Source organism: Macaca fascicularis, chromosome 17, assembly GCF_037993035.2.
Source record: "Macaca fascicularis isolate 582-1 chromosome 17, T2T-MFA8v1.1".
NCBI classification, from domain to species: Eukaryota; Metazoa; Chordata; class Mammalia; order Primates; family Cercopithecidae; genus Macaca; species Macaca fascicularis.
Window position 1 is genome coordinate 36,658,712 of NC_088391.1, and position 12,534 is coordinate 36,671,245.

A 12,534-nucleotide genomic window follows, 5' to 3' on the forward strand; every position below is an offset into this window, starting at 1 on the left:
AAAAAAGATATTTATTCTGTAGATAAACCTTAGTTTTAATAACTGTTTTACTGTAAGGCGACAATAAAAATGATTCTAAATATCTACTTCATATTATTTTAGATTTAATATCTTTCTTTTTAAAAATGCTATTCCTGAATTCCAAGTTATTTTCTAAACCTAGGTTTAAATAAAAAGTATTGTGTCACATTTGCCCCATTTTTTGTGAAAAGGGATTGTAATAATTTGTACTCTCTTTCACATGGTATGACAAGGCCCATTTCTTTGAATATTTGATTTTTGATATTATATATTTTTTAATGTTTGCTATTTTAATTGGCACATTTTAAATATAGTCTAAAATGTTATTTTAATTGGCAAAATGTTATATGTTTATAATATTAATATATTTATACATTGTTTCATTTATGTTACTTTGGTGAGCTGGAATGTGTATCCAGGTTTCTGTTTGCTATTTTTTCAATCTGTATTCTTTTTCTGGAAACTGTCAACATTCTTAGCCCATTTTTTAGATTGAGATTTTGATTTTTTTCACAATCACTGAGTATTTACTCTGCATTGGTCGCTGTTAATACATAAGCATTGTCTCTAACCGTGGAGGGGAAGTCAACAGGTAATTAAAAGCAGTCACAGAGTACTGTGATTGAGTGCTGTGTATGGTAAGAGCAAAGAGAGAGAGATAAATATCTCATTTCTCAGAGGCCTGGATAAAGTGATTTCAAAACTGCTTGGTGAAGGGATGGGACTTAGTGGTGAGGTAGGATTGTTTTTGCACTCAATTTCGAAAGTAATGCGTTCAGCTCCAGAAGGAATCACGCATGGCTAACACAGAGCTTGAGAAGAAGGATGTGAGGAAGGATGAGTATGGAGAGGTGGGCAGGAAACATAAGGTGAAGGCTGTGCATTTTAAGCTAAAGCATACTTCAGGGATGCCTTGGCTGTTTTTATCATGTTTATATTTTAAATGTTATAATAACTTCATATACTTTCCCAATATGTTTGCTTCTGTTTTCAATGTGTTAAGCATGTCTTTTTTTGGTCAGAAAATTTGTCTACTTTTTCTCTATCATTTCTTTCGTTTTTCTACATTATTTTTACATAGTTTTAAAAGGTAAATGGATAAGACCATCCTGCACTGATTACAGTTATTTATTTCTGAATTAAATAATCATATTTCAAAAGAAATGCACTTATAAAGAAAACTACATATTTGATGGAATAGAATAGCAATGATTGTATTTATTTTAGTAATTATGTGTGACCATATCTAGAATGGTAATTTCAAGAAATAGCCATTGTTCCCAGCAGTATCTTATGAATATTTCATCAACTATTGGAAATGTAATTCTACGAGACTTCACAGGTGGTTAGGAAGTCTCTCTAAATGGATAGGTCTTCCCAGTAGAATTACAGCCAGTTGCTGATACAGCCAGCCTCTTCCCAAGTTGAACCAGCTGCTTTATGGGGGATTTTCGAGGGTTTCCATAGCATAGGGCCGTTTAAAGCTGTTTATGCTACTGCCAATTCTCTTTATGATAAATGCACTTCTTGGTACAATACTTTCATCCAGATCCAAGTTGTCTTTGACAAAGCATAGAACGTAATTGATAAGTCCACCTGAGACAATCATTCACTTACATTACAATTAGAGATTATTATAATCTTACCAAAATTTTTCGAAAACTATGTTGATATGCCTAACCCTCAATATTGAAAAATGCAAAAATAGCAGAACTACTTATATTTAAAGTGAAAATAATTTATTCTAGGAAAACCCTATACATTCAATCATGTTGCTCAGGAATATAGCTTTTTTTTTTTTCTTTTCTCTCTCTCTCTCTTTTTTTTTGACTTATTAGTGGTATTTGCTGGCACTAAACTAGAAGAGTAGAGGATGAACCACTAGTGACCATTCTTGTTTTCAAAACTTTTAGTTTTTAAGACAAGGGGAATTAGATGAAAATAAATATTTATTGATTGCCAATACCTATAATTATAATAATTTGTGTTTCCTGATTATGACTATGTTTTGGACATTATTTTAAGAATTTTACTTGTATTAACTCAGCTAATGTTATCACAACTCCAGAAAGTATATACAATTATAAACCTAATTTTATATGTAAGGAAACTGAGGCAGAGGCATATTTTGCAACTGTTGCAAGGCTATGAAAAATCTATGTCAGAATGAGGACTCAAATGCAGGTACTGTCTCTTACCTGTTATAACACATGACAGAAACCAGGTATGCTACAAACAAGAAGTTATTTACTTTCTTACAAAAGTATTGTGAAATAATCATTTTTGCACTTATGTAACAAATAAGGCAACTGAGACTTCAGAAAATTTAATAACACTGTAAATTGAACACAGTGAATTGCAGAGCAAGCACCCGTCTACCCTGACTGTAATGGCCCCTATTACCCTGTGCTACACTCCCATAAAGAGAATTGCTCTCTCTAAAAACTATAGTAATTGTGATACCTAAAAAAAATGAAAAAAATTGAAAGGATTGTTGAAGTCATTAAATCCTAATTTCATCTAATTCTTTTATTTTTGACCTCATACAACTTTTACTAGAACAATAATCAAGTTTACTTTGTGCCTTAGCTCTTTTTCATTTTTAAGAAAATCATCAGACAGACATGATAATTATTAGGGACATATTGCCACCAAAAAAGAAGCAGGAGGACAAAGGGCTTGAATAAGTCAGAAATGATAATTAAATACAAAGTGATAAAGATTTGCCCTTCCATGAACTATGACCAACTTGAAATTGATATTAATTTTATCCTGTTAAATATATACTGAGTTAGAAAAGCACCCACAATTACATAAATACCTGGGTTTGAAGGGCATTTTTACCTCTAGATAGTATATTTAGCATGTGATCTCTGATTTGAGACTTTAAATCATGAGCACTTGCTATTATTCCTCAAATTTTTGCTTACCACCCACACAGGATATAAAATTCACAAATATGTTAATTTATCCTTGATAAATGTAGCTGCATTATTTCACTGCATGAATTTTATTGTCTGATAATTAATGGAGGTCACATTTCAACCTATACAAAGGAAGTGCTAAACATTGCTAAGGATTTTGACGAGAGTTCCGAGCTGAAAACTCTCACAGAGATTCCTTCCTCAACTCCTGTTGGAAAAACGACTATCAAATTGTTTCTTCAATTTAAAAATAAACAGAATGTATTTATTCAATTTTAAAATAAATAGAATTTAAAAATAAATAGAATTTAAAAATCAATAGAATACCACTAATCTGGCAATAACTTAAAAAATATTTAAAATCTTTGAATCATTGGCTTTAGTCAAATTCATCTTAGGATGCCCATTAGCAACACCATAGCCAACTTCTAAATGTGGTTAAGATTACCTACCAGCCTTAGTGAACATTTGGATATGAAAAGATTTGCAACAATGATAAATAAAAATCTCTGAAGCAAATAAAATATTGAATAATTTTTAGGGTTATAAGGGTAGAGAATCATGCCTATAAATATTTGACTATGTACTCTCAAGAATGTTCCTAATTTTAAAATGTAAGAATAGTTAATCTATTTTTTTCCTAATTTTTTTTTATTACTATAATTTAAGTTCTAGGGTACATGCGCACAATGTGCAGGTTTGTTACGTATGTATACTTGTGCCACGTTGGTGTGCTGCACCCATCAACTCGTCAGCACCCATCAACTCATCATTTACATCAGGGAAATCCCTCCCCCCTCCCCCCTCTCCATAATAGGCCCTGGTGTGTGATGTTCCCCTTCCTGAGTCCAAGTGATCTCATTGTTCAGTTCCCACCTATGAGTGAGAACATGCGGTGTTTGGTTTTCTGTTCTTGCGATAGTTTGCTGAGAATGATGGTTTCCAGCTGCATCCATGTCCCTACAAAGGACCCAAACTCATCCTTTTTGATGGCTGCATAGCATTCCATGGTGTATATGTGCCACATTTTCTTAATCCAGTCTGTCACTGATGGACATTTGGGTTGATTCCAAGTCTTGCTATTGTGAATAGTGCCACAATGAACACACGTGTGCATGTGTCTTTATAGCAGCATGATTTATAATCCTTTGGGTATATACTCAGTAATGGGATGGCTGGGTCATATGGTACTTCTCTAGATCCTTGAGGAATCGCCACACTGTTTTCCATAATGGTTGAACTAGTTTACAATCCCACCAACAGTGTAAAAGTGTTCCTATTTCTCCACATCCTCTCCAGCACCTGTTGTTTCCTGACTTTTTAATGATTGCCATTCTAACTGGTGTGAGATGGAATCTCATTGTGGTTTTGATTTGCATTTCTCTGATGGCCAGTGATGACGAGCATTTTTTCATGTGTGTGTTGGCTGTATGCATGTCTTCTCAACCCCATCAAAAAGTGGGCAAAGGATATGAAGAATAATTAATTTATCACTCTTAAGAAATATAACAATAGTTTATTGATATCATTAAATATCCAACCAGAATTCAAATTTCTCCACTTGTCTCCTAAGTGTGTTTTTACTGTTGGTTTGCTGGAATCCCTAACAAACAATGCTCATATATGTTTGCCTCTCATTCCCTTTTTTAAATATATAGGTTCCACTTACTATTTATTTTTCCTGGAATTATATTTAATAAAGAATTCAGGATATCTGTTCTGATGAATCCTCCACATGCTAGATTTGGTTAGTTGTTTCTCTATGATGTGACTTAATGCGGCCCCCTTTTCCTCGTATTCCTTTTAAACTTTTAGAGCTGGAGGCTTGGTGAGATCAGTTTTGATTTATTGGCTCGGCTCATTTAATGGGCAATGATGTGTACTTCCTCTTGCACTACATCAGGAGTCACAGAATGTCTCTGTCTCTCTCAGTACTGTTAAGATTGACTAGGGGTTTTAGGTTTTGCCATCTTAATTTATCCAATGGTTATAGCATGCCACTTCTCTCGGTAAAGTTGACCTTAGACAGACACTGACAGACTCCAGACGCCGCTTAAATTGGTTGTCAATGGACCCAGAGGCTTCAGTTCTCACACATCACACAATGAATGATGACAAAGAGACTGCATTCTCAGTTACTTTACGAGTCCAAGATTCTGTGATTTTCTAGTTTTCTACATCCAGTTGTCTTAAAAGTGATACTTTCCATGGTTGATTTGTTTTAGTCAGAGATAATTTTGTTTCTGCTCTTCACCTTTCATATCAAAATATTCTTAGACCCAGTGAGTAAAGACTGCATATATACCCATACACATATGTGATTTTTATTCTGTAGTTTTTGTATGGGGTATGCTCTTTGAAGCAAGCCTAGTGTTCTTATATATGATTTGACTGTATTTTGGGATAATTTTTTTTTCCATTGGAGTAATTCACTGAAAATTACATAGAAAATACTAATCAACATACAACTTGTACATTGTACACAGATTTTCAGTATTATATGCTTAAAATTAGTGAGATTTAACCAAACAGATATTTGTTGAGCACATTTTAACTGCCAAAACTTCTATTCAGCATAAGCATTTACCATAAATTAATGGAAAACTCCAGCTCTGAAAAAGTGTGTATCTCTGTTCAATTGTGGGTTACTTTATTTTGTAGAACTCTCCATAATTTTATGGCATTTATATCCTATATTTTAGGTACTTAATATACAAGCATACTGATCTTGGACAACCCAATTTACCTTTACGATCTCATTCTCATGTGACTCTAAAGAAATTGAAGACTGAGGAAAGCAGTGTATTAGCATGTTTCAATGTGGAAAAATGGAAAATCTTAGTCTGAAAACATCACAAAATCAATATTATTTTTCCTTATGTGATATATATTTATCAATTTCTAACATATAAGTGGTTGTAAATATTAAAATTCACCCTGAAAATATAATAAATTATTTATGCTTATGCTTTATTATCCTAATAGGTAGTGACATTTTATTTTTCTTGGAGAAAATGACTAAAAAATGTAGAAATGGGAATTAGCTAAATTGCGTTATCCTTATTATTTTCTCCAAAAAGAGATTAAATTTTAAAACAACATTCATATGTTTTCTTCAGGAACTAATAGAACAAACTAAACTGAGAAAAGGAAATGTAACTGTTGACCCTGCTCAAAATCTGAATTTGTATAGAGACTGGCACCACTCTGAGTAAAATTATCATAATTATACATTAAGATGAGAAGCAATATTTAAAAAACAACAGTGAATAATTAGCCTGAAACGGATACCTTTAATGTTAGCTATGCCTCTTTATGGTTGTAGGGACTAGTAAATTATATTAAACCACTTCAGGTGAGACTGTTAAAGTGTAAAGTGTCCTACGCTCAAGATAATGTAAAAGAAAAGCATTATTCTAAAGAATTTTGTAATTTCAGCTGCTATTTCTGACCTTGACAACATTACCATTTCTTCCCAAATTGTATATTGAATTCAGATTTATTTATAAGGTAACATACAAAATTTTACATAACCGATTTCAAATATCACTAACAATTCTCAAGAGGGTTAAAAATACTGTTTGCCTCTTGGACTAAAGACGCTGATGGGCCAGTTTATTACCGAAGCGTTAACTCAGCATACTTCATTCTTCACCTGCTGTATTTGCTTTCATAGATTTGTCAGAAAGAAGAAAAAAAAAAGTACTTGAAATGTCTAAGACTGTGTGACTCATGCAGCACACAGGATAATGTTTATGACAGAATTAAACAGTCAAACCTTAAGCTGAGGCAGAGGCAATGGCAGTCATGAAATCCACATTGCACTACAAAAAAAATTAGGTAGTGAATGTTTTATTGAATGTGGTCCCAATTCCACATGTTCTTAATCTCTGCTTAGTACTTTTTAAAGAAAGGTAGTTTTAATAAAACACCAAATTAAATTCAACAGACATTTATTTAGTGCCTATGCACTAGGCACTGCACTAGTCAATAAAAGAGATTGTCACAATCTCTGTCCACAAAGAGTTCCAATACAAGGATGGAATAGTCAAGTAAAACACCGTCAGCCTGGATGATGAAGACAAATACTTATTTCAAGGAGTCGCTTAACCACAGTTAGGAAGAGGGAAATAGAAGCAGAATTAAGGAACTTCTAAAAGCAGGTGAAGCTTCAAATATGCAGAGCACTTGTAGAGTGAGCCAGGCTGACGCAATCTCTCCAAGTTTAAGTGCATCCTCCTCACCACACGACACTGTCCTTAAGAAAAATAATCATCCCCACTCAGGTTTCTCTATGGGAGGATTTTTTATCTGGAGGAGTACTCCTTGCGCCCTCCCTTTCTAGGCTCTTCACTTGTATTTTCCCATGGTAGAAGTAATGAGCTATCTGACTCATGAGTTTGGAAGAACACTCCCCTTTGGAGGAAGTCTGCCTTACAAACAGATGGGTGCTGGCCTGTTTTCTCAACCTGTGGTGAGCTTGTTGGTCATGCTCTGGTGGAGCAGCCTGCGGTTTTCCTGTTTTCCTAATAACTGGGTAAACAAGTTGGCCTAGTTCTAGGGAGGATTCTCAAGTCCATTTGGCTGTGTATCTAAGCCATGTCCTTTACCCCGTTGATCTATTTTTTTATCAGCACGAAAGCTGACAATTTGGTCTCCATCTGTCTGACTTCTGTGTTTAATTCTCAATTTATTCCAAGCATGGACAGTAAAGAGGGCTGTTATTTAGAGATTCATTAAAACTTCAACTATCAGTTCCAGTATATTCTCTTAGGTGGTTGTTTAAATACATAGTTTAATTTTGCTGATGAATTCAGAATCCTAGAACTTAGTTTAAATTCACCCCAGGACATGGTAGCATCACTTGTCCAGCGTCAGGGCCAAGAACTACACATGTAATAGTAGTTGTAAAGTCTTAATGAATACATACTTATAGCTTGTTTTCTTTGATAGGTCAAAAAAGTAACAAATAATGCAAATCTCTCTTCATTGAAAAATAACTGTGAGCACACAGTATTGCTTGTGTGTTTTTTGTATTACTGTCTTAGGCTGCTCAGGTTGCCCTAACAAACACCATAGATTGGATGATATCAACAACAGACATTTATTCTCTCATACTTTTCAATGCTGGAATTCTGAGATCAGGATCCCAGCACAGTCAGTTTTCAGTGAGTTGCTGGTAGACAGCTGCCATTTTGCCATGTGCACACATGACCTACATTGTGGACACGCGAAGAGAGAAGGAACATGCTCTCTGGTATCTATTATTATAAGGACACCAGTTCTATTATCAATATTCAGGACCCCACCACTCTGACCTCATTTAACCTTAATTACCTCCTTATAGGATATATAGACAAATAGCATTCCCTTGGAGGTTAGGGCTTATACACACACACACACACACACACACATATATATATATATATATTTTTTTTTTTTTTTGAAAGGGGCACAATTCAATATATAGCTGTTACTTTTGTAATGAAGGAGTGATGATAACTAATTCACCTTTTCTGAACACTTTTCCTGTGCTGAGTTTAAATTTAATCCTTGATTATATTTTATTATTGTTTTAAGAAATGTAAGAAAATATGTAAAGAAAATACTTAAGAAAATAAAACAAAAACTAGTGCTATTATTTTCCCATGGTCACTGGGTGACAGAATTAGAATGCACATTCTTCAATTAAATGCTGATCTATTTACTGTTGACTTTCAGGCAGTGATGGTTCATATTACTTTTATACTTTTGTATACTTGTTGCTAGAGATTTAAAGATGGGGATGTGCCTACAGAAGTAGGAACTAATGCAAACAAGCAATTGAAAATAGCATGGTGTTTAATTATTTCAGTGGTATTAAATCCAAATGTTTCCCATGTATACTATTTTACTTAATTTTAATTGTCTTTTTTTATAAACATACATATTTTCTGTGATAAAGGCTAAAAAGAACCCAGGACTAGAATATTCTGACAAGAAGCAGAGCAAATGTTTAGTGTAAACCATATAGATTCTAAACAGCAAATAGCAAGCATGTAGGAAAAATTTCCAGAGTTATATGGTTTTGGGCATTTGGGTAAAATATAATCTAAAAAAAATACACATAAGTTATAGAATTGAATTAAAATTATATATGAAGTATAAAAATTAGAATCTTGAAGAGATTTATTCACTTTTTCAAATTCTAGGTCACTAACATAGTAAAGCTATGTGCATGTCTGAAGATATTAATAAATTAATTTGTTTGCACATTTACTTGTATATTTAATTGCCTGTGACTGATACTCCAGGCATTGTAAGAGTAAATAAATCCTACAAATTCCTGGTTATGACATGGGATTAGTTTATTTAATGAATATATCCAACATGTCCTTGCTTTGGGGCTGTAACACTGATTCACATAAAGACAACACTGAAACATTCCTCTTGTTTCCTATTAGCTTATTTTTATTTCCTCCTAATAATACTACATTTCACTAATTATTTTTGGATTCATTTTATAATTCAATTTATCTTATTAGGTAAAATGAAATAATCTCTAGGGTTATTTTCATTAATATTTCAACAAACATCTGTCTTACTAGTGGAGACCTTTGCATGACCTAGGAAAAACAATATGCTGTCAACTAGAATTAATATTATTCCAATAGGCTATATAGAGGCAACAGCAAGAAAGTAAAGAATAGATAAAATTATTTCCAAGCTGGTACTGATAAGAGGTAAGAAAAAAATAAAACAGATGTGTTGCATTCTTTTTAGTGTTCTTCTCAGTGTGAAGTAAATAGCCCCATAAAATATGCTGTTTTGACAATACTGATAGAAATTTTCTTTAAAAGATGGCATCTGAGGAAGTAAGCTAGGAGATTTTATAATAAATTATTTTATTGTTTTCTTCTTGGAAAAACAGTATTACAGTGAAAATTGGTATACTTTTTCATTGCATCTCTTACCAGAATGCTTTCAAGAGTTGCTTTTGGTTTATCGGCAGCAGTGTGCTCTTAGCCCAACACCCCTCTGTGTCCCCTTTAGCAGAGCACCACTTTGGTTCATAACTCTTCAACCAGAACAAAAGCTTATGCTCAAATGGCTTTGGTATAACTCAGACAGTAGAGCCAGAAAGTACTGTGAACTTTTAAAGCATTTTCACAACAAAACGCACATTTCAAATTGGAAATTTCTGTAAGATAAGATAAAGCTCACAGTGTTCTTTTATTGATGCACTATGCAATGCAATTTTTGTACTCTCATATCTCCTGTAATAGAAAATATGACCTGAAGCTACACATAACACCAGTATTTGGAAGCATTACAGACCTTAGTAAAGTGTATTATGCCTTGGTGATACATTCAAAAGAAATCCAAAAGCATATAAATCTAACTATTGCCCTTAAACTACACCTTTGGGTGAGATTTCAAGTTTTCAGAATCTGAATGTTTCTTAGCAGGTTAGAAATTTAGAACCATTGGCTATTTCTCAAACGAATGCTTGACCTCTTCCCAGATGGGAATTAGAAAGGATAAGAGGATAGTATAAAAACAGAGAAGCTATTTTTATAATAGAGACATCACAGTAATGTTAAATAATATATCATCTATACATATACAAACACATACACATTCATAAGGCACATGTATAAAAGCCTTTTATCAAACTTTCTCCCTTTGTCCTGATTCACTTTTCTAAACATCACCCTTTACCACTTGATATATCGAATATATTTAAATTTGTTTTCTATCTTAGTTATCTATCAATAATGAAAAAGTGAATACAGAAGGAAACTACATGCTATTTTCCCTTATTCCATGACTATGTCTCTCAAAACACAGGGTCAATATCAATTTATTTTATTTTAAAGCATTTGTGCACCTACTATATGTGTAACACCTACTTGGTACTTGTGAGGCTATAATAAGAATAAGATGAGGAACTGTCAAACATACAGTTTTCTGAAATCGCTCTTCTGTGGCAGAGAATGAAATGTCTCTTGTCATTTCATCTGTTGTTAGTGGAGAAACAATTACCATTACCACAGTGTTACATAATAAACAGAATTTTCTTTTTTTTTAGGGAAGATAAAAAATATCTTTAAACAACCAATTGGTTAGTTTTTTCAAGAACATAAATACATGTAAGTACGTTTATGTAAATTATCAGTAATGAAACATTTATATAAATTTTTAATTGATATACATTATAAGTAATGAAAAATGTTTTATATATTAGAAAAATATATGCAAAGAATCAGAATTAGTGTGAAGATGTGGTGCTAACTATAGTATAATATGATATAATATAATATGATATAATATAATATAATATAACATAACATCTTAAGGTTTCAATCAATTCAATTTCTAGATTAGGAACACAAATCTAAAATATTTAAACTATAGATCGATGTTTAAGATATGGAAATTACAAGTCTAAGTATAACTTAAAATGAGATATATGTAAAATTAGAGAGGCGATTTCTGTCTTGGATGACACAGTACACTTATGACTACAGGTAGAAACTAATTTTTTGAAGAAGAAGATTGAGAAAAGATGTTTTAAAAATTCTTCCATACAATGATTTAATTATTTGTAGATTAAAATGTTTTGAAAATTATTTGCTTATAATGCTATTTATTTTGTAGATATATTTGTGTATTTCTAAAATTATACTACCAGCACATAGATGTATAGTGTTAAATCATAGTTTGATTTACTTCTGTGATTTATGCTGCATTGAAATTTATGCTGACATACGAGTTATAAATATTTAATTTCTGGAGATTTTTAAAACAATAAAAACATATTTAGTAATAATGCATTAATATAATGATATGGAAGATTATATGATTACAAAAAAAAGCACTTAGTTAAAGTAGATGCTGGAGTCTTGCACAACTCAGTACTAAAACTCATCATTACAATATATTTCCCAGCTTTTTCTTTCACGTTTTCCTAGCATATGATGCTCGTGTTTTGAAGTAAATATTTGAGTAGTGAAATATTTTAATAGTATCTTTATATTTATTTTTAAAATAAGAAATAATTATTTCAAAAAAATTCTAAAAATTTTAATGATATTAATAAAAATAATCAATTTTTAAAAATATGACTGAAGTTATCTGGGCGAAGTGGCTTATGCCTGTAATCCCAGCACTTTGAGAGACTAAGGCAGGCCGATCACGAGGTCAAGAGATCAAGACCATCCTGGCCAATATGATGAAACCCTGTCTCTACTAAAAATACAAAAATTAGCCAGGCATGGTGGCAGGCACCTGTAGTCACAGCTACTAGGGAGGCTGAGGCAGGAGAATGGCTTGAACCTGGGAGGTAGAGGTTGCAGTGAGCCGAGGTCGCGCCACTGTACTCCAGCCTGGCAACAGGCTCCACTCCGTCTCAAAAAAATAAAATAAAATAAAAATGACTGAAGTTATTTTAATAGTGATAAAAATAAAAAAGTACCCCCCAAAATAGAAAAGTTCCAAGGACTGAATTTTAAATACATAAATCATAAAACTACATGTCTTCTAAGACACGCTAGTATTTGCTCCTTCAACACCAATTATATTTTAAGCATGTCACTAAAAACTGTGG